Source organism: Lampetra fluviatilis, chromosome 20 (genome assembly GCF_964198595.1).
Source record: "Lampetra fluviatilis chromosome 20, kcLamFluv1.1, whole genome shotgun sequence".
Taxonomy (NCBI): Eukaryota; Metazoa; Chordata; class Hyperoartia; order Petromyzontiformes; family Petromyzontidae; genus Lampetra; species Lampetra fluviatilis.
In genome coordinates, this window is record NC_136294.1 from 4,050,133 (window position 1) to 4,073,867 (window position 23,735).

The window sequence follows — 23,735 nt, forward strand, 5'->3', positions numbered from 1 at the left end:
GGTCTTCCACCATCGTTGTTATTCATCCAGTTGCACCATGCCATCCCCCCGCCAGCCTCCGCCTTGGGTTGAAGCGCAGGCTTGGATTGGCTGCACATCTTCGGGTGTATCACGCGCCTCACGAGGCGCGGTACACGCCACCAACCCCTTATGTTGTTGCAAGAGCAGGTGCACCTGGATGCATCTTGCAACCTGGAGAGAAGACAAGTCGTCTTCGTCGACGGCCAGCAGGATGATATTTAGGTCCTTTTCAAACGTCAACAATCTCTCGAGAACCAGTGAGTCGACTCCGTCTTGGTCCATCTTCGGGAAGGTAGCCTTTGCTAGTGCCAATAGTGCACTATGGAATGCGAGGAGCATCTCGGCCTCCCCCCTACTCCGCACAGCAAACTTTTGGCGCACACTTAACAGTGGTTCGTAGATTGCCGCCATTTGAGCAAAGGCGTGATGTCACGTTGCGGGATGGTAAGAAACGCTGCCAAGGCATCGTCGTCAAGCGCGGCGGGCAGCGCTCTCAGCACCTCCGCCTCCGTCCACCCCGCCAAGTCGCTGTTCGTCTGGAACTGGCACTTGAAGGCCACCCAGTCGCCTCCGGCGGCTGTAAATTCTTTAACAAAGGGTAGTCGTCGCCTGAGAGACAGAATCTCAACAGGTGAACTCGATGCATTCTCAGATTTGGCAGGCTCGTCGCTCTGCTCCGCGAGCAAAATGGCGGCCGCTTACGGGGGCTGCGCCACGGAGGTTTTCCATTGGCGGGAAACAGCGACAGGATGCTCGACCCCGCGCAGCACTAGTGCTCTCTCCTCCACTACTGGCTCTTCATGGTCGAGCTGAGCAACGATCGAAGCTGTGGTCTCAAAGAGTTCCGCGAGGTGGGAACGGGCTGTGCGGCGCTCCCTCCCCTACAGCGGTGAGCTGTTGCTGGGATGGTCGACGCGATGATCTGCCGACAGTGCCTCACTCCCTTTCTCCGGGGTCGCCATCCCTGGGGCTGTTTGAGGAATGACGCCTTCGTCATCCTCGTCGTCCGACGTCCTGGTATGTAGTCTGCGTCACGTAAGCATAACCTAACTCGGCTATCTTACTGACAAAAAAACGTTTGGCCACTTCCGACACCAGTTGTAGTGAGTTCAACTGAGTCGCAGACATACACTTGAAGGCAACACATTTATTTAACACCAACACACGGGATAACTGCCCCTTGACAGAATAACAACCTATAGTGGCGACCACTAATTACAACGTAACTGGCTACAACGGACCGGGGCCACAGGTCGGGTCCAGGTCCACGTGTTGAAGACTTGGTAGAACATAGAATGTAGACGAAGTTTTCTTCAAGATGAACAACAACGCCGGTCCCTCTGGGGGACCCGGCTTATATTCTCTGCGGCGTTGCTTCCAGAATCCTCGAGCAGGATCTAGACGCCGACCACGTGACCACCCCTAGCCCCCGCTTGGGGCCCCTTTGTAGACTTAACCGGTCACGTGTCCTCTCGGGTTAACCAGAGTGGCATGGCCTTTAGTAACCTCATTCCTATGGCCGGCACTCCCACACCCTGTCCTGTAGGTATGGCACTGCACGCCGAGCCTGGTGCCATCCAGCGCTATCAATCAGCGCTCACCGGGCCCCTCTAGGGCCGGTACTGCACCCACACCACAGTTGTATCCGCGATGTCGTTACATCGCACGCCGTGCCTCTCTCGGGCCAGCACTACATAGTGACATCCCGCGATGTCACTACACATACACCCTGCTATGAATTGTATGGAGTTGGTTCCCCATGCCTTGTTATTGTAAGCCTAAAGCGCTGACTGTGTAAATAAAGTTTCCATACAAGGTTTTAAAATGCATGCTTGCATCAAAACATCATTTTAGAGTTATGTTTTGTGCTTGGAGCAAATTATATATTATTTTACTTGTTTGCGATGTTGTGCGTGTGTAATTCCATTCAAATGAGGTGCGTTATATAAGGTGACATTCACGAAACGAAGCCTGCACATTGTAAGACAAATAGTAGTGTGTGACATTAATACGTCTTAGTCTCGTGGCATGTTTAACTTAGGATCGAAGCCAGATACCAAGAGAGTTAGAATGTCAAACAACGTCAATGTTAATAGTATAGCAACGGGATTCAATTAAAAAATATACACCTAAAATTGAACCGTGGCTTATGTATCTGGCATGCAACGGCCCAACATCGTTTCTCAGCACCCTAAGGTTTTTAACAAATGTCTAAAGGATGGGATGGGGAAAAAAGCAATTTGTATCATGTCTTTGTTGACTTTTATGGAAATCCATCTTGGCAGAAAGTACAAAAATACCCTCGACTTGCTGTTCCACATGATGGGAATTAAACCAAGACCAATATGGTTGTATTGGCAGAGAGCAAGCAACCTTTACTTTAGACAAACTCAAAGATTTGATCTGATTGGTTCTGAACTATTAAAGAATTCTCCCGTGATGAATTATCTGATCAAAGGACCAAGCTTACAATGTGTTGTGGGAATTTGCGTGTTTACAAAAAATGCATTGTTTGTGGGGAGTTTCTCTGCTGTTCTCTCTCACGAAGTTAAAGGAACTTAGAGTTTTTTTTCAAAGATTTAGATGGTAAAGATCATTTTCGAGGGTGTGGGGTTAAAATGTTTGTTTTCTTGGGAGGGCGACTACAAAGATATAAAAGAGCATTTGAGAAGTAATTACTTTGTACCGAAACACAATCTCACGAGCATCATCGCGCAAAGCAAAATTACGTGTCAATCTGCAGACATACACTTGCAGTGCACGTGTGTTTAGCATACTCTTTTATAGATGCGACACATATAAAATGTTTATTAACAATAATAATTGACAGTCTATTTGTCGACACACTGCTGCACAAATGGATGCAAATACATGCTGGACACCGCCAGGGTTTGTGGGGCTGGCACGGGGTGGTTCAGGTATCACCCACCGACTGATGCTAGCCATGAATTGGAATCGAAATCAATTTCGTATCGTACGTTGTTGTATCGCCGCGTTTCACGACGCAAAGTACTCACAACTGCGCCACCACTCCACGACTAATGGCGCGCGCATGTTTGTGTTACTTGTATGTACTTTATCTGCAATGACCAATGTGAGATAACCCTTATCTGGCTGCAAACACAATTAACACAAACTAAACACGCTAACCCCTTTGTGAGAATCTAGTGCCGCGTAGCACCATTGTAATTCCTGAAACGTCACATAGCAATCGGACGAAGCCTGTCTCATACATTGCCGGCCACTGAGGAGGGGGGGGGGGGGGTGTTTGACCATACTTCACCATGTTGGTCAATACGGGTTTGGTGAAGTAGTAGTCTAGAACCGGTTCGGATATAACCCATCAGCCACTCCAACCCTCCGACTTCGCATACCAACAAATAATATAATCAGCAGACAGAAGCTATTTTTATTATACACATCCCAATCCTGGCTGAACTCTGTCTCTTCACCAACCCCGCACTGACCCCTGTGGTGAAATATGGTCAACCCCCCCCCCCCCACGACCAAAAACAGCTGTGGGGTTATCTTCACGCAGCAGTTTATTGACAAAAGGTCAGTGGAATGTATTACTACTCTGAGCGTCACGTGCAATTCCAACAAGCACCCTTGACAGATGTAATGTCGACTGATTCTTTTTGGCATTTCAAATGAACGCACGCATGCCCCGTGGCATGTTAAAGAGCCGGCGAGTGGCTTTGGAGACACTCCGCCCGTAATTCTGTGGCCATAATCCCAGGTGACCCAGCTTAATTAGGGCAAAGCACCAAACGTTGTAAATTTCCCTCGACGATGCAACGACGCTTTAGATGGATGCCCCCCTCCCCCTAGCCCCCTCACCCAGCCCCCCACGCGCGCCTCATAATTTCGTAATGCGCCGACGTGCCCCGCGCCTTTTGCAGAAAATGAATTGTTATTAATGAATTAATAAAAGGCGCGAGCCAACGCTCATTTATTTATTTGCACGAGCTTAAAGCACAAATACACGCAAATGGCTCTTTGCCTTTTTTTGTCATTCGCCGCAACATCTGTTCGCAAGATGTGCTGCGGTGCATAAGGGGGTAAGGATAACCCTCGAAATATGCCACTTTGCCTGGGTTACTCAAGCGCTGCCGCTGCTGCTACTGCGAGATTCACACGCAAATACCTCAGTCCCTCCCCCCGCCCCCCCCAAGCTTTGCCCCCCACTCCTTCTGCTGTGCATTATCAAGCAGTTAGCGCTTCAACTGCACATCACTTATGACAGACGTACGAAGTTGTGTCTTGGTGCGAGAGTTAGCCATTAGCGTCATGCAAAGTGGAAATAATGCCTTCTGCGTGCAGAATTCTGGGTCTGCAAGCAGCGGGTTAGCAAGAATGGAACTTCCTTTTGCAGTGCTCGCTTTATTCCATCAGATGGCGATGTACTCACCTACGAGAATTGCATTTTGCCTGCTTGGTGATGGTCGAACAGGACTTTAAAATAGCTTTTGAAGGGGTCACGTATGCACACGCGCGCGCGCACATACACGTCACTTCTGTCAATGCAAGAGACCCTTGCTGTGACAACGTGTTTTTGCCCTCTAGTACCCAATTAGTGCAAATATGATACTTAGAGCGACGACGGATGAACATAGTTTTCGGGCCGTTTCAAAGTGTGGCCGTGGGCCGTAAGAAATTAAATCGTGGTCAAGAGACACACGTTCCCAGCACCTGGTTTATGGGGATGACAGTAGATATACGAATGTTCCTTTATTTTCCAGGAAAACCTCACATATTGTTAAGACACTTTTCAGGAAGGCCCTACTCTTGGATGCTTGGCCAATCCCATTAAAGAACATTTGACTTAATGTGAAAGGGGAAATATTCATGCCACATATACAAGGGGATAACACTCAAAGCTCCACACTCTTTTGATTTCAACCCTTTGCTCTTTCAGACAACTTCGGGCCACGCCACGTAGCCCAAGCCGACAACATCTGGCCACTAATCCAAGTGTGGTTGCTTCCACCTCTTTCGAGACGTCTGTCCAGTGTGAAAGAGTAGGCCAAAATACCCCCCCCGCCCCCCACTCACGTGAGCTCTTCACAGCAGAATATCGTACAGGCCATTCTGCTACCGGTGGCGTGAACAAGCAAGAAGCACCACTGCCCCTTGACCCGAAATCCAAGTCGGCGATTGCTAATGTGGCTCAATCTTGCTCATCTTCTAATATCTGACGAGGTGGGTGTGCATCTAGAGTGATTTGAAAGTCCGCCAATGTATTGCTACAATCTCCCGATTTGTAAAGAGCAAGCAGCTAGCATATTGCCCCTAGATGCTGTCAGGTTATTAAATACCCTCATAATTGTTGATGTTTAGCCAAGGGAACGATGCTGCTTGTGTGTTTGTTATACTTCAGGCAGGCCTGCCAATGTTCTTTTGGAATATAAACTAATATCTAAGATCCAAATAAAGCCCTACAGCATAGTACATCAGTCACATGAACCAATTTCACACAATTGGAAGTGCAAAGTAATGTTCAGTTAAACAATGCCCTGTATTGAAAACAGCATGTGTGTTGCATTTTGGCATGTACAGCTAAAACACTAATGTATTGCATATTGATATGAATATTATTACACTGGATACAGAGGCCACAGGTTTGATTTGATCATCCAGCACAAAAGGTTATGGTCCAAGTTTCTTACATTCTCCCTGTCCACGCAGCCATATTAATAATACGTAATAGATGCACCACAGTTCAAGTATTGGCAGGTCACGAGTGGTGGTGAAAAATATGGGTACTGCCACCGCTTTCCAAGTCGTCTTTTCCATGTTAAAGAGTAGGCCAAAATTCGATGTAAGAAAAGCCACTGCATTCAGACGCTGTCTCCCCGACAGACCTGGTCTTCACCTGAGGACGGCTGCTTGCGTTGTGGCCGAAACGTTGTGAGAATTATTTTATTATGTTTAATTTTTATTATTTTATTACTTCCATTCTACGTGACTTTACCGAAAGAACCAAGAAGACGAGCCACTGCAGTATTAACCACGTGCTTGAGAGTGCGTAAAATGATCGTGCATGAAGGAAGGCTGACATGGGAATCGAACTCAGGTGGCCCGGCTCATGGCACGGTGCGCTAACCGCTGAAACAGCTGATGCAGGCCATAAGCAAAACAACGAATGTGAATACATGCAACTTGTGAACGGCTTGGCTTGTGTGTGATAATCCACATATCACTTGTCCTTCACAAACAATAGGCACATTGTTGGCCATGATCTCTTTAAGATTTGTTTAACTTTCAAGTTTTCAAGCTACATTTTTTTTTATCCTTTGGAGATTTTTCTTTTTCGAATTATCAATAAATTGCGCCTGATAAAATTGCTTAATAGCAGTGAAAGAGCTCCGTCTCTTCAATGTGTTTCTTTTTACGCCAGCTTAAACGGATGTCCACTGTAGTCTCACTCAAATAAATCTTAAGTGGGCCAGTGAGTGGCCCCGCAATCAGTGGGAGCGCATCATTATATCTGGCAAATGAAAAAAATAAGTTTTTTTTTTGCTTCAAAACAATGGCAACATTCATCATCATCATTATCATCGGTTACGCGTTGTAGTCGTCGGCGGCTCCCCGTCTTTGAGAGTGCGCAAGCGGAGGAGACGCTCGAAGCAACGGAGAAAGGGAGAGAGAGAGAACACGAAAGGTTGCGGCAATTAAGTTGTCACAAGCTAGTACGCGCAGTATCTCGCGCCGCGCCAAAGATTATTCGCTCAATTCAAAAGGATCTCTGCGACGTGCTTGCAAGTTAATTGGGGCGACGGGGGCGGCGGCGGTGGTGGTGGTAGAGAGACAAGAGGAGTTCGTGTGTGCGTGTGCGCGCGCCAACGCTAATGAAGATACGAAGGCGCTCCTCGTTCCTACCCCCCTCTCCCACTCCTGGGAATTGTGCCTCGTTTCACGTGCAATTAAAATTCCGCACCTCCTTTATTGACGGGGAATCTTGAGGCTTAACTTAATTTGTCCAGTCTGCATAGTTGTGGGGGGAGGGGGGGTATTGTTTGGAGAAGGGGGGGTGGTGGTGGAGCTATTTTATTTTGTTTCAGACACAGCTTTGTGTCTCTTGAGTTGTTGGGTCTTCAATAGGAATGTTTTCGTTTCTCAACTCGTTTTTTTTTTCATTGCGGCTCTATTTCTCCCGGATTTTTTTTACATTTTACAGTTTTACACTTTCTATGCTCACTTCATATTTTTTTGGAGGTGGGAATTGTACAGAAGATGGCTGTTGACTGTGTTTTATAAAGAGGCTTTCATCCTGGGCTTTGATCTCTCGTGTTTTCTTAGCCTTGGGAAAGGATGTCATCCGAAACTATGCTCTGCAAACAAATACACAATTTTGTTGGGTTTTTTTTCATGCCAGAAACACGTACATCCCGTGCATCTATTAGAGAAACCAGGGCATGCTGGTTTGGACTCTAACCAAGACAACTAATTGCAGGCGACTAATTCTGAGTACACAACGCTGTGCGGATATAGAGCAAAACATCATTTTGGTAAATCATCAGGTTTAGAAGAGAAGCATTTTGCTGATCTAATACTGATTTCGCACCGTTTAAAGAACATGTGTGCTTTATTATATTTCTAAAAGGGAGAGATGATTGTTGAGGTCGTGCAAAACATGCTGTATTTTCTTTCATTTGCTAATGTCATGATCAACATTATCATCATCATCAGCCCAACCATTGTCGACTGCTGAGTGAAGGTCCTAACGTCCTTACAATCCAGCTCATTCCTGCACATGAGCCGATTTCATCGCTCCATCTCTCTGGTAGTCATCTTCTCTGGCACGTTCCCATCTTTATCTGATATTTTGTCACCTGTCTCGTCCATACATATTGTATGTATGTTGAACTTCTTTCGCACAGTACGTAGCTAAGGGTGCTAATTGGAGGTACGGGGGATGGACAAAAAACGAAACACCAAAAGCAGTTCTAAATAAATTAGTTGTTAGTCTAGATTTATAAGTTCACAGCTCCAGTGGCTTCTTGATATCGGAAGGAAGAGCATTCCAGACGGCCACAGAAGCGCATCTGAAAGTGCGCGAAGCAGTGACCACCGTCTTTGTTCGATGGTCAGCCAAAAGCCGCTGTGAGGATGACCGGAGTTCACGTGATGGTTGATGCTCCTTTACGAGATCAGGAGGGTATTGTGGTTTATTTGTGGCAAGCGCTTTGTGTGTAATTACTGCGGCCTTACAATGTCTTCGTCCGGCAAACCGGAAGCCAATGCAGCTCAGCGAGCACTGGACGGACACGGTCAGATCTGGCAGTACCCGTCACGACACGTTCCAAATAATCTTGTACACGCTACATCTCATCTAGCGATGTGTCCTGGCCAAACTCATTTCCTTTTTTAAACAGCCAGCTATGTCATTTCTGTTACGTGTTCGTTACTTAATCTAAGTATTGCTGTTTCTGTTCATTGTCAGAACACGTGCGCCGACAATCAGAGGTTGTGGGTTCAAATCAATGTTGGAGATTTGTCCTTAATCCCTGCAGGGGTGATGCAATGAGTACCACTTTGTGTTATGTAAAGAATGGATGTGCTACCAATCTGTTCACCCCCATCAGAGTAATGTGGAGTTTCCACCAATGGATCTGGGCTGTAATCAGGTTATGAGCATTCTCAAAGGTTTTTTTTATTATCAGGAAACCACTTTTATTTTCATTGGGGTAGCTATTTCTGAGTAACTCACGGAGGGGCCTATGTTTACTAGGGGAATGCTCTTTCTTCTGAAACTTAACAAGACATACTTGGATTATTATTTAACAGTTAAAATTGTGACTTGTGTATATGCAGTATTTAAAGGTTGTATAACACGGAGTAAGGTGAAACATTCTTCAGATCCTAGCTGCTTCCTCCACCACGACACCTTCACCAACCAGAATCGACGAGCAGCGTGATGAAGTGTGGCCCAAACAAGCATCGGAATAAGAAATAACTGTAATTTAAATATATATATAATTATTTAAAACTGATTGAGATGGTTGGGACTCATAAAGAGTAGAACAACAATGAACTTCTTACATAATGTATGTTACGTAAGAAAACAACTTCAAATCTAGATAATGCATGTTTTTAAGTGTTTGTAAAATTTTCAACAATGTTATCCATGTTGTGCTATAATTTCCATCTCGTGAGATGTAATGTAAATGTGGGTCTCTCGCAGGGCAGTAAAAGTATATTGGAGAACTGCCCACAAGTGGATCTCACAGAGCAACCTCTGAAATCCCTTTCAGTGACCTCTGGTCCGCACAGTAATGCTAAACACACGTGTTTCACCTACACTACATATGGGAGCAATGTTCCTCGCATGACAATGAGGCCGGCATTTAATTATCAAAGAGGAAATTTAAGCACATTAAACGTGCAACAATTTGTTTTATTGCGACGGTGTTTTGTGCTCGTATTCGTGACTGGAAGACCACGAACTCACAAAAACTTGAGAACTCAGTTTAATTATGGGCAACCTGCTTGAATTCGAACCTAGAAATGCAGTGGCGCTGGCACAACGCTCTGACCTCTGAGTCACCCACCCACCTCGTGGTCAGTCTTTTCAGTGGAAAAATACTTGCCAAAGCAAAAAAAGACAGCTATTCTACGCACACTTTGAATCAATTATTCCTTTTGCAAAAGTAAAATAAAGATGCCTATTTACTGTTCCATTTGAAGCCTATTCGCAAACTCGAGATATTTGAAAGAACGACGTATAAGATGTGACTAAATTCGTTTTAAACGACGTGAATGTTTATTGTAAACCATTTACGAAAATCCTTTAACCTTTTATGGATATTAACTGGCATAGAGTCCACTCCTTAAAAACAAATGCAAATGTTCTGCATCGTGGTTTTGACAAGATAAGTATTAAATGCAGGTGTGAATCAGAAGCCAGATATTTTTTTTTAAATAACAAAAAAAACATGGTTTTCAGGTGGCATGAAAAACAAAATAGTTTTTGCACATGGAAGCACTTTTTTAAGTAGGGGAAACGTGTATCTGGGTGCGTTGGGAAGAGTTGCGTCAAAGGGACTTGTCTTCAGGGGCCACACAAAGAGCCTTCTGCCCTCTAACCCGAGCTTAATGGAGGGAGGAGACCAAAGGTCATTAGCCTGCCCTTTAGCCTACACCAGTCCCCACGAGGTGGCCCCACGGGAGGAAAGGATTACGTATTGGTATTGCTTTACTTGACGGGGGACGACTTGGCCCACACACGCGCACACACGCTCGCTCGCTCGCTCGCTCTTTCAGTGACCAACCGGCAGACCCTGGCACAATGCTGTAAACACGAGAGGGAAGGGAACACTCATGGGCACCCCCACCCCCTCCCGCAACAACAGTGTACACACGCAGACTAGATTTGAAATCCACATCGCGTACGTAAACACCGCAATGCATATACAAAGGCCGAAGTACTTCAGGAGGAGACGCTTTGTAACGAGTCAAGTGCCACGCTCCCACAAAGCTCCAGTGAAACGCGCTCGAACGCTAATAACCTCAAATTAACCCAATTTATTTTTGAAACAATAACATACAAACGGCTAAATGCTTTTTTTAAGAAGAAGGTGAAAACAATAAACAGTGTTTTGTAAACCTATTTGGACGTTTTCAGGGTTCTGTAGGGTAAAGATTGTATCCCCACCTCCAGTCGTCCTATTCGTTCTGTCGCTATGTTTTGCAAAGTCACACTTCTAAACTAAACTACTCTTTTTCATTTTAGCAGGTAAGGCCCGCTGAGCTGCGTGTCTCTTTTTCAGAAGCGACCTGGTCACAAATGATAGCTCAACGAAGTGGCTTATCGTGTGGAAATGTATAGCAGCCAAAAACTAAAAAAAACATACGACCACCGGGAGAGCAAAACATGCAAACTCCCAAATATGCAGGCGTCAGGGTCGAGATCGAACCCGCTACCTCCTGCATACCAGGCGAGGGAGTTAACATCTCGCCACCACGGCGTCCAAGTCTCTCCATGTGCGAGTGCACGTTGAAAATGCGTAATGACAGAAAGTTGAGTTAGACATAAACCAATCATCGTTAAAAAAATATAATTAAACCCATCATGGCTGCACAAACGAAATGGAGCAAATTAAATTGTGCACAATATTAAAAACCTAGTAATGGAAATATTGCTATTTTTATTATACTCCATATTGAAAAAATATTCCACTGACACATGGATGTATGCCAAGTGGGGAGTCTGCACTTACCCAATGCTACACAAATGCGGAATGCGTGCATCATTGGGCCTTATTTGTCCAACTAAATGGACAAACGAACAAGGCACCCTTTGCCGGACAGCTTGGGACATTTCTGTCGCTACTCTTAGGATCGCTTATGAGTTGATTTCGTTAAAGCTGTTGGAGCCTTTGGCATTTCTACTGAATCGTAATAAAAAAAAAAGTGTGTGGACTCGTGTGACTTTGGCAACTTGCGGTGACCCACAGTTCCTAAATACTCTGGAAAGGTGTTTATTTTCACAATTTTGCTCAAATAATGTTTATTAGTAGTTCTATTTGCGTGCCCGTGCCGTAGTGCATGCATTGTCTCCCACATTGTGCACAGTGCGATATCGCGCATCAGTAACTTTTATCCTTTGCATAGTATTTAGTTAAGATGGCATTATTTTTACGTATGTTTACTCGAGAAATCCTCTCCGAGTCTCATGGCTCTTTTTAAGAGGGTCCTGCCAATTTGCTGCAGATTCACGTGAAGTCATTTTCCGGGAGAGTCTTCAAATGTGGCCCTTTAGCGTTCACTGTTGAGGCAGATGGTATTTGTGTGGTCAATATACACCCACATGCTGGTGTTAACAATACACTGGGTGTTGATAAACCCGGCGCTATTCATCAGGGAAACTGCTCGTGTTCGAACCGGGAATTTCTTCAAAAAACGGCAGACGCACCCATCGCTAGGCTGCGTCACCGAATAGGAATTGTTAAATTATAATTGTATGCACGTCAGTACAGCGCTTTAAATGTGGACATTATGCAGAGATCAAGAAGATAGGGTTACTGACAAATAGATATAATCCCCAAATTAATAAATACGTATCTCTATGCGGTAACTGAATGTGAAACATATGTATGTAAATATGATTGGACTGAACATCGGATGCACAGTTTGTCACCAAGGTAAGTGCTGGCATGTTCTTCCAAAAGACAATTGCAATGATGGCTGGAAAACACTAAATCTGTTCATCTTGAGAAAGAGATTGAAGATGCTTAACCAATTAGCAATCTCTTTAAAGAAGCATAGCGATTACATTTCGTCATAAAGCTAGCACTGGTTCGACATTGCTTTTGCAAAAGCTTGGCTCCGTAGTCGCCAAGACGCCGTCAGAGGATTTTAAGTTTTGATTATTTCATTGTCAGCACAGGAAAAAGGCAATGCCGGAGTAAGCTAGTGCGGGGCCTGTAGCATATGTTATAAAGGGGCCCTAAATGTATCTATTTTTAAACTTGCATAGTAAAGTAATTGTATTTTTTCACTTGCTATTCAGCCAGATAATAGACAAATCGCTAACCTTAAACACCCAGTCGTTTATAAAAGTTTAAGGCAGTGTAGTACTATATTAATAGAGCAAGTGCAGAATCACTGAACCGAAATTGATAGCTTGAGAGCATTTAGCGCGGGGCCCTTGAAAGTGCGGGGTCAGTAGCTACATGAGTAGCTACTTTTGCTGCTAGGATAATCCGGCACTGCGTAGAGGGGGCATCTTTTGGGGCTTTGAGGCACGGTTGAGGAGGAAGTTGCATGTTTCTAAGGCCTCGTCCATTCTCCTTCTCAACCAACCCTCTTCTAAACAAACACAGCACTAAATGCAAGGCGAGGTCAGAGATCAAAACTTCTGAACTTTCTCCAGTTTGTCTTGACGGAGTTGAAGTGACATCAGAATGTAGGTTCAGCATCACTCTACCACAGGAGACGTTGGTTGTTGTTTCCACCCCCTCCCCCCTCTTTTCCTGCCGCACTTTTTCTCGCTGTATCGCTTTCTCTATCTCCAAGTACATCTATCTTTCCACGATACATTCCGCTGATATGTACAAAAAATTAAACCAGTGTTTTCCGTAACTTTCAAGTGGTCGTATTGTTATACATTCACCCCCTATATTTTGGTATTTAAATTTCTCGCCGTGTTTATTTTTGCATGTTTCTGCATTCGTTTCATCAACATTCTTTCATCCTGTATTCCGTGTCTACCCTCCCAGTCCTCCAGTGGGCCCGAGTTTGGTAACATTACTGCGGTAGGTTTTACGTGGCAATGCCCTATAGCCAGGGCCAGATGAACCCGCATCTGAATAGGGCCTGAGGCCACCATATTTTGTAGGCACTCCTTGAAGCTCTGCATTTCATCTTGCAGCAACAGCTGAGTGATGGCAGCGGTCCATCGGAATTTTTTTGGGGGTTTTGAATTATGATGACATCATTCGTGACTTTCCCCACAGCAAAATGAAAATCCAGAAATGTTTTCGTTCGTTTTATGAAATGAGCGTAGTTAGTGTTTTATGTTTGGTAAATGTACCTCGAGTCCGAATACATTTTTAAATGTTTACTTGAATCCATCCCTGCCTATAACTCTCCGACGTTCGGGTTCTAGCGTGTGTTGTTCGGTACGACGTCCAACGTTTCGCCGCACGTGCTGGGACAGATTGATACTGTGACTTGGACAAGCTTTTCCCTCACCAATGCTGGGGAGACAAGAGGGAGGGCCTGGAAAATCTTTACCAAGTACTTGGACCATCTAATTCTTCCCCTCCACAAATACACAGTGGGACATGTCCATCATAATTTAGTTCCCGTTGCTTAGTCCATGCAGTTATGGATTCGCAACACACACGCGCGCACAAACAAAAACCACCGCGAAAACAAACACACGCACACAAACTGTAACACGCGCAGCATTCGCAAATAAGACAAATACTTTCAGCGATTTGCTTAAGCCAAATAAACTTTTACACCATTGGAACCTCATTTGCCAGTAAAAAATATAATTGTTTTTTTACCCTTCTATCTGGCAACAAAACTGACACCTTTTTTACAAGGAGTCATGTTTGCATAGACCACAATACCTGCAGTCATAATGCAAACAAAAAACATAACTCTGATAATGTATGCACTGTCCTTGAAGTTGATTGGTCCACACCCGAGACAGCTTTCCTTAGAGCCTAGTCTCACATGGGTTGGACCAGATGACGCCAAAAGGCGCACAACTCAAAGACAATGCACCATAAGAGTATGAGAGCTTGGGGTAAGCATTTACACCATTGGAACCTCATTTGCCAGTAAAAAATATGATAATTGTTTTTTTACCCTTCTATCTGGCAACAAAACTGACACCTTTTTTACAAGGATTATGATTGCAGGTATTGTGGTCTATGCAAACATGACTCCTTGTAAAAAAAAGGTGTCAGTTTTGTTGTCAGGTAGAAGGGTAAAAAACCAATTACCAAATAAACTTGTCTGCTCGACACAACTTGAGGCAGAGATGACGAAGCTTCCGCCTCTGAATAATGAACAAAGAGGAATAATGCGGTGTGCACGTTACATCACAGTTTATTATTGTTGTTTTAATTTGCCAATTACAGGGGCAAGAGATTATAGGTGGGTAATATGTAGTTTGAGAATAACATCACAGACTTAATAACACATCGGCCTTTGCATTAATAATATACGCTATGCACAGATTCCAATTTCTTATTAAAAGGAAAAAAAAAACTAACCTTGAATAGCGAACAACATATAAAAGGTTATACACACCACACGCATTTCTTTCAAGTGGATGATTTATTATATTTCCTCTTTAAGTAAATTAGTAATTGTAATGTTTATCATGTTATGTTTAACTCTTACATACATAACAGTGATAAAAACACAGACCCACATATGCCTATTGTCTTCTAAGTGATACAATTATTATCGTTATTATTATTATTATTTCTACATATATTTAAATATATGCTAAATGGAAAAGTGATGAACACTGCTCTTTTTTTGTCGGTGTTGCCGATTGGCGTGTTTCTGTTCTGTGTCATTTGATTGGGGACCGAGTAACTCGTAAGTGATGTATTGATGAACGGTCATAACGTTTTGCCGACTAAACTGTTGACCCATAATGCCATTGACGATGATGATGATTTCCTTGCGCGACTAACAAACACAGACACACGATATGATGAAGTCGGGGCTGGGTGGATGGAGTGAGAGGGCATTTTGCAAACTCCACTTGAAAGCTTGGGCTAGCCAGCTGTGCATCTCCCGTGCACAAACACAAGACAAAGTCATGCCATCGCTACCCATACACACGAGACTCCCCACACCACCGGGCGGCCCAAAGCATCTCGATACTAATCTACAAGGAGACGGGTTTTAGCCTTTAAATGTAATACGAGACGTAAACTAAAGATTTTGCTGCACATCAACGATTTAACAACAAGAAAAATAACAAAGGGAAACAAAACAAATATTTTGATCAAGGCCAGCAGCAGCAGCTCAAGCAAGGTCAACACAGCAGCTTCTGTATGAGAAAAACTTTATACATTAGCACTGTCTTGCTTTTTTTATTTATTTAACCGTATAAATTAACACAGTGAGTTTTGTCGTAATAGTAGTAATAAATATACAGTATTATGTACATCTATGCAGTGGGTTGTGTATAAATAATGACCAAAGTCACGACAGAAGAGAGAGCGTTGTAAAAAAACTCATCAATATTTTTTTTAAAAACAACAGAGGCAGCTACAGTACAGTAGATCTGTTGGCATCGTGTGTCCAGCGAATGTTCATGACGTTTTTACCAAATGGAGTATAGCAGCGGAATAAGTCCATTCCCACTGTGAAAACCTATGAAATATCAACTCACGTGGTTTGAAATGGCACGTACAAATCTGCGTGAAAAAAAAATATAACATGTATTTTGGTTTATCGACTTTACAAAATAAATGTATACAATTTAGCGAGATTTATCCGAATTGTTATGAAATGTCTTTTCCGAGGTCTGTGGAAGTTCATAATTAGCAACAGCCATGTTCAATCCACTGCTGGACGAAGGTATATTTACATGAGCGTAACATGTTCATGTCACCGGCAAAACCAAATTTAATGGGACAGAGTGGGAAAATATAACGTTTTACGAGTGCCAAAATTGGTCCCATGTACTTATTGATGAGGGGCATGCATCAAAGAAGAATGCGGCAGTAACCAAGCCAGAGATATTTCCTGGTTAGTTCCTACAACCGAACAAATTCGTTTGCGACCATTTAGATATTTGCACGCTTCTCAATGGGAAAGGACTTTGAGGATAAAACAAACCAAACCTGTTGAATTGTAAAAGTGGCTGATGATCCAATTATGTTCATCGATCGTTGGCAAGCAAAAAAAATATACAAAAACAGGTACAAAATTATCTCGCAGCAGCAGGATCGGTGAGTCCATGATGGAGAGGTATATGTTTTGTTGTTTTTGACGGAAGATTACTGTTATTACCCATGCACATCAGAATCTAAGTAAACGTCACGACTGATTTATTTTTTGTAGGGAGATACTGAGACGCACGTCGTCGAGGAGAAGGGAGAGAGAGAGGAGAGGAGAGGTTTTGTTGGAAGCAGTCCAAGCTCGCATCCACCCAAAAAATTATTTTTTTCTTGAAAAAAAAATTGTTTTGTTCTTTTGTAGCAGCAAAAACAAAGTGACCCGGAGCTTGTGCTTATGCTGTGCAAACTCCGAGCTCACCAGGGAAAAAATAACAAGTCTACGATAAAAACATAACAGGAAAACAATTTTTACAATCACTTGCTCACTCACACACTCAAAACGGTATTCTTTTTATGTGTCTCTCGGCTAACACTGACCCCCCTTTTTTTTCTTTTAACTTGAATGATGAAGTGAACAGGCCACCCACGGGATAAGAGAATGCTCTTAATAGGAAAAGGGAATTGCTGTTGCCCCCGCCCCCGTCCCCCGCCTGTAACTTTTGCTGATATGTCGTATGTCGGTTGGTGAGTTGCGTGATGGTGTCGGTTACTGCCATCACACGTTCACTACATCAGCAATACATACAAAACACAGCGTACATGAAGTAATACGATATTTGTGTGTAAAAAAAAAAAAGATTAAAAAAATATACGTAACAAACAAACCAAAAAAAGTACTTCAAAACATAGTGATGAGGTCATTCAGGTTACATCCCCGTTCACGGTTTTTGTACCGAGAATGTAAACCGGCCGTGTGGCAGTGATGCAACCCCGCCAAAGTGTTCCAACGGATATGGGCAGAGCTGAATGTCGCACCTCGCGGGGCAATCCAATGTGCTACGGGGCCTGTTCAGCTAAAAAATAAGTCAAAAATGAACGCAAACAGCAGGAGTAAGTGACAAGCAGCAGCAGCAGCAGCTTCGTTATCGTTTGGTTCTTCAATTTATTTTTTTAACTTGTATTTAAGAATTTGCATCTTGGAATCCCTGCCTCACTTGATACAGAAAATTCAGCTGTGACCGTCCCACCTGATGACGGAGACTTGTGTTGCCTCCGAAACGTCGTGATTTTTATTAATTTATTTTTATTAATTTTAATTTCATTTTTTACCTACGTGACTTTACCGAAAAAACTGAAAGTATTCTTCAATTTTGTCTGCCACGTTTGTGGGGTGGACCATAACAGACGGTAGCTCGAGTACAAAAATAAGCAGGTGCTTGTAGTTTTTGAGTGTAAGTTCTCCGACAAACAAATACATTGTCAGCGCAGGCAACTGCAATAGATCAAATTGAACGCAGGTGACGATTTTACTTTTTAGCTCAAAGAGGCCCCCCCACTCCCCCCCCTCGTGAAACTAGGTTTTGTTAACGTTGTTTCAAAACAACAAAAACTCAGAGGCTCATCTCGTTTTGGCATGATAACACAAACGTAGACTTTACATGGGTGCAAAAGTGCAGGCGAAAAAAAAAGATTCTCAGAATACCGCAACTGTGCCATTTAAAAGCACTCCTGTGCACAGTTATTGCACTGATAACCAGGCAAAACGATTGCCACAATTGTGCAAGCGTAGCAGCAGCAGCAGCAGCAGACCGCTGCTGAAACATTAAGGTCTTGTGCATGGCACGCTTCTCCGTTTGCACGGTATCCTGTTTCATGGTATTTTCGCAAACAGTATTTAGACGCACGTCACAAGCATGTAAAGTCTGCTAACTGGCAAGAAAGAGAAGCAGCACACATTTGAAGGGAGTGCAGAGAAACGATGGCTCGCAGTAATACTACAACCCTAGAAGTAGTACGACAGCAGAGAAGTTCAGTACAGTTATCCCCTCGTTATTCAGAAACTTGCTCTTTGCGATTCTGGCTATCTGCTGATCGCATCTGGAACTCTGACTGCATCGAGAGAAAGTGATGAGATAATTTTCACGTATGCAAAGCTTATTTACGTGTTAACTTGGGGAAATAATAAAAAAAAAGATAGGATGTCGTAGGCCAATGTCACGCGCGAGGATGTTTTCGCGACGTTTCCCTCGCGAATAACGAGGGAAATACTGTAAAGGGAAACGTATCGTCTCATTTCAAATGTTTTTCTTCTCAACTAATATCACTGCTGATGGTGTTTCACTTTAAAATGGCTGCAAAAATTGGAAAATTACTTTGCTGACAAATTTGTCTGCTACTATAAAGATGGGGGGGTTGGGGGACGCAGGGGGTACAGTGCCCCGCTATGCATCATGGGCAGCAAATTGTAATTTTTGTTGTTTATTTGTTGCATTAGGAATTGATATGTTTACAAAATTTCGATAAATCGCCGTAGGACCAGTCTACGCATCGATATATTGATTGATATCGCAATTTTGGTAGTAGCAATGGGAAATTGATTTTTTTTTATATATTAATGTATACATTTTATGCTTTTTGTACGAAAAACGTATATATTTATATTAAATGTTATAGTTTGGAAATTTCCCCCTAGATTTCTTATTCATGTGGGGAATTCAACAGTTTTTTGTTTCTATAGGTATACATATCAGATTAAAATATTTAAGCAGCACAAATAGAAATCGAGACAACTTTAAGCACTATTGCAAATATACGCCACAGACTGGCTTTTTCCAATACACCATGCTTGCCAAAAGTTGTCCCACAGAGCAGCGTGAGTATACGATATGCATTTTTTTTCTTTCCTTCTTTTATGAACACCAACAAAAACAAAAGTGAGTTGCAATGATGCTGATGCATAGGCAGGAATGCTTGCTTTGGAGGAATGGGGCAGGGTCGAGGCAGAACGCACACTTGTGCGGGGTTCCCCTCCTGCCCCCTGCCGTGTAGACGTTGTTGCTGCTCTCCGATGACTTTCTTCATGTGGCGCGTCGTTCGGACACGGCGCACGACCGTCCGACGTTTCGCTCCACGCGAGCGACCGGGAGCATCGGCGACTCCAAGAAGCTTCCGGCAACGTACAGATTTCAAATAAAAATTTAAAAAATGTAAACTCTGGGTGTCGACGATGCCGGGCGGTCGCGCGTTTGCCACATTGTCGCGCCGGTTCGCGGTTCGGATCCCAGCGGCCACCCTGGTTAATTCTGCGGGTGTATTGACCGATAATAAATGCATCGTTTTCTTCGTAGGAGGACGTTAAAGATCCCTATATTTGCCAATTGTTTAAATGTGTTGCACATCACCTAATTGGTTAAAACTGCATGGCGATATCACCTCCGACTGACTGTAAAGCAATCGCAGACTATGCTAGTCTGTGAAACAGCCTTCTCCGAGAACGACGCGCCGCAATACCAAATGTAGAAACCATTTTGATGGAATCTTCAAATTCGCCGAGGAAGCTCCAAGCACGTGGAGTGAAACGTCAGACGTGACCGCTGAACAGCACGCCACGCGCGCACGCTACAACCCGAGGAGCCACCTGGAGAGCTGTAGAATGCACACTTTGTTCAAATAACAATAAAAACGATGACAAATTTTGACTGAAGTCTGCGGTAAACCAATGCATGGCTTCACGGAGGTTGTGGAAGACATTGTATCGGATAGTTTGTGAGGTCATATTATTTTCAGCGTCCTTGTTCCTGAATGATATGCTCAATTGAAGGCGACTGGTGATGGAAAAATTCCTGAGTTGCTGTTTGCAACGAGGAGGCAGAGCTCATGGCGTCTGTACTTTTTTAGTTTTTTCCGTAAGTTTTTCTGTTTTTTTTCTTTGTTGTTTTTGTTTTTTTTTTGTTCGTTTTTCTTAAAAGCTGTCTTTAAATAGGAAATAAAATCTGCGGAAAACAAGAGCAGAAGGCGGGAGGGGGTGGGAGAAAGAAAAAAAAACAGGTCAATCTGATTGCATCAAAACACAACGGGGCCACGGCACGCGTCACGACGCCCACCGGCACGACCTCCACGGCGACTCTCTCGTGTCGCGGTGTTTTTCAATGCAGCACCTAAAGCGCAAGTGGTGCACGCACTGCAATCGACGGACAAACACACGTGTGTTCAAAAAAATCTCAGAAAATACAAACGAGCATTGATGCAAGTCACGTAATTCGAAAACGAAACTAAACCATTTTTATTTTACCAGATAAGGCCCACTGAGCTATATCGCTCTTTTTCAGAAATGACCTGGCCACGAATGAAAGTTCAATCAAGTGGCTGACAATGTGGACGTTTACAGCAGCAAAATACTCTAAACGCATGTTTCTAAATGTGGAGGGAAAAACTGGAGGACCCAGACAAAAATCCACACGACCACGGGGAGAGACAACCTGCGATCGATCACCAAATATCCAGGCGTCAGGGTTGGGATTGAACCTACCACCTCTTGCATACCAGGTGAGGGAGTTAACATCTCACCACCGCGGTGCCCCTGCACGGCACCACAGTGAGCGGAGGGTGGAGGCTCTTTGCTTGCCAGGGTGTCGGTACGAATAAGGTCAAGGGCTGCCAGTGCTGAGGTTAATCTGTCCTCTCACTAAATCTCAAGTTTGCCCTGTTGATCCCCATGACATTGTGCTGTGAGCATTGGTGGCGCTAGGCCCAAGAGAAACCCACCAAGTAAAGCTCAGGGGTCCTCCCCCCCCCTCCCCCCCCCAAGCAGCTTAATGGGTCCCCGGATTCATTAAAAAGAGGGGTGCATTACATATCAGCCCCAAGTTAAATTCTTAATCAAGATGATAACGTAACATACATAAAAAACAAGATAATTTAATATCTGGAAATCTCTGTCGTGTCTGCAATTCTCTTCTCTCGCCTCACCGAATCCCTATGTCTCCATTGATATTATCTGAAAATTGTCATACATTTATTCTCTACATCATTTCTGTCATCTGAATTTATCCCTTCAAAGTTTCCCTCGCCCTAAAATAATGTCTATTAATACCCCCGCCCCCCTCACTCGTAGGCTTGCACCCACCGCTAGTTGTGGTCACACAATTATAATTCTTTTTTTTCTTCCCAATGCAAGCAAGCCCGTTGTTTGCTTGCGTGCGGATGCGAAATACACTCTAGCGAGGACAGAAAGTCATCGTGGCCAAATCAAGCTCGCGCAATAAACAGAGCGAGAGGGCTCTGTCACCACCTGGGCCAAAGAATTCGTCCCCTTTACAATCCAACGGGCACAACACCAGGTCCTGGGAGCTGCGTAAAATTTCCAAAGAAACAGAACGTTCTTTGTGGCACGACTACTTCACAGCATCGGAGTTAGCCGCTTGCTTGTGCTCGAACCGATTCCCCCCCCCCGCCCTTGTTTTTGTGCGCGTTAGCGACGTCTATTGTGCCATGATGTAATCGTCTCTATTTTAATTCAATTGCATAATTTTCATTTTCTTTGGGGGGCGGAGGGGATAAAACATATACTGTACGTGATTTGGGGGGGGGGGGGGCAGGGAAGATAGAGCATGTGGGTTTACAGTTGTTTTACAAGTCCGTTACATAATATTTGCCGAGCGCCAGGAATGTCATGATTGCTGCCCTCTCTCCAGCGATTCAATCGTGATGATTCAGTCGCAATTCGAGGAGTGAATCAATTATCTTTCCTCTAGGCGTTTTGCCGTCTCAGCTTGTTTCGTCTCAAGAGTTTTGTTCACCCCCCTTTTAGCCTACGCATCGAATTGGCATTTAATTTGCATCGACGCTGGACAATTTATTGTCACGTTCACAATGTGAAGATTGTATCACGAGTGTGGGAATTACATACTCTCAAGGGCGCTGCAGTGGCAAGATGTTAACTACCTCGCCTGCTATACAGGAGCACGTGGGTTCGATCCCAAACCTGACTCGTGTATATTTGAGTTTGCGTGTCTCTTTTCCCGTGGTCGCGTGGATTTCTCTCAGGATCCTCCGGTTTTTCTCTCCACATTTAGAATCAACATCACGCGTTTTTGGCTGCAATAACTTTCCACATGGCAAGCCACATCACTGGGCTATTTGTGGCCAGGTCGCTTCTAAAAAATATCTATATAGCTCAGTGGAACTTACCTGGTATAATACAAAACATAGTATATCGTTTGTATCGTTACATGTACACAGAGTTGGGTCATGATTTACATCTTCTTGGTTCTTTCGGTAAAGTCACGTAGAAGGGAAATAATAAAATAATATAAAACATAATAAAATACAATTCTCACGACGTTTCGGCCACAACGCAAGCAGCCGTCCTCAGGTGAAGAACAGGACTGTCGGAAAGACAGCGTCCGAAGTTTTTTGGATTTACATTTCAACTGCTAATATTACCAAATGTGCAAACATACAAAGGTGTGCTCACTTGCAGCAGGGAGACACGACTCGCATCATGCCTTGCACATTGCATGCTCTCAGCCTTGGTAAAGCCACCAGCCCAAAAGTACTGGAAGTGTCATCACCACTCGCAGAAAGTGTTGGATTTCAACCACTAATACAGATGACACTCAGTTCCCAACGGTCGTGAAACTTAAGATGGCCATTAGAGGGGATACACACGAAAATAAACACAACGTAAAGTTTGCTTCCGAACAGAAATAAAGGCAGGTACTGGTCATAAACTGCCATTTGTTTGATCGAAAAACATTCGGAGAAACGAGAGGATGAATAAAAAATGTATATATATATTCTTCCAAAAAAACGTATCCTTCTCACAAACAAAATAAAAATGTTCGCTTTATGTTTTAATACGTGATGGAGTCCATCCAATTACAGTCAGAAATGGGACGCTGCTATAAACACAACGCGTGAATCGCAGCTTTAGATGCCAAGGAGTGGCTGTGAAAAACAATTCTGTTTTGGAATAGGGCTAGGTTACCCAAATTATAAAATAAATCAAATTACGGCCACTCTCAGTCCACCAATGGGTGATGGCCTCGCCACGCCGCATGGGCTCATGGGAGACCCATGATCATACTTCACCATGATGCTGAGTGAGGGTTGTGCTTGATGAACGGTGGGGAAAGCAAGACCGGTTCTGATGTCACTCGCCACTAATGCTAGCCGTGGCCTGGAGTCGAACTCGGGCTGCCGGGCTCAGAGCACAGCGCAGCGCTCTAATCGCCGTACTGCAGCTCTACACCACTCGGCTTATACGCAAGCCTACGTAACGGGTTGACCGAACGGAGTATAACCTCTAATCCGTAACGGGAATCCAGCAACAATAGTCATACCCAGTGATAGAGAGTGTAGTGATGCAGAGTGCAGAGAAAAGCTCTTACCAGCAGCAGCAGCAGTGATGCTTGGAATGCCCCCCCCAACTCCACCCCACCTCCCCCC

At 44.0% G+C, this 23,735-nt stretch overlaps 1 long non-coding RNA gene across 1 annotated transcript; it reads right to left on the reverse strand.

Moving 5' to 3' along the window:
* Positions 1-14,479: 14,479 nt before the first annotated feature.
* LOC144937860 (uncharacterized) lies at positions 14,480-23,735 on the reverse strand. The gene is made up of 2 exons (XR_013637785.1): positions 23,678-23,735; positions 14,480-20,278 (listed from the first exon to the last, which is right to left on the reverse strand). It is a non-coding gene; the product is annotated as an uncharacterized LOC144937860 (long non-coding RNA).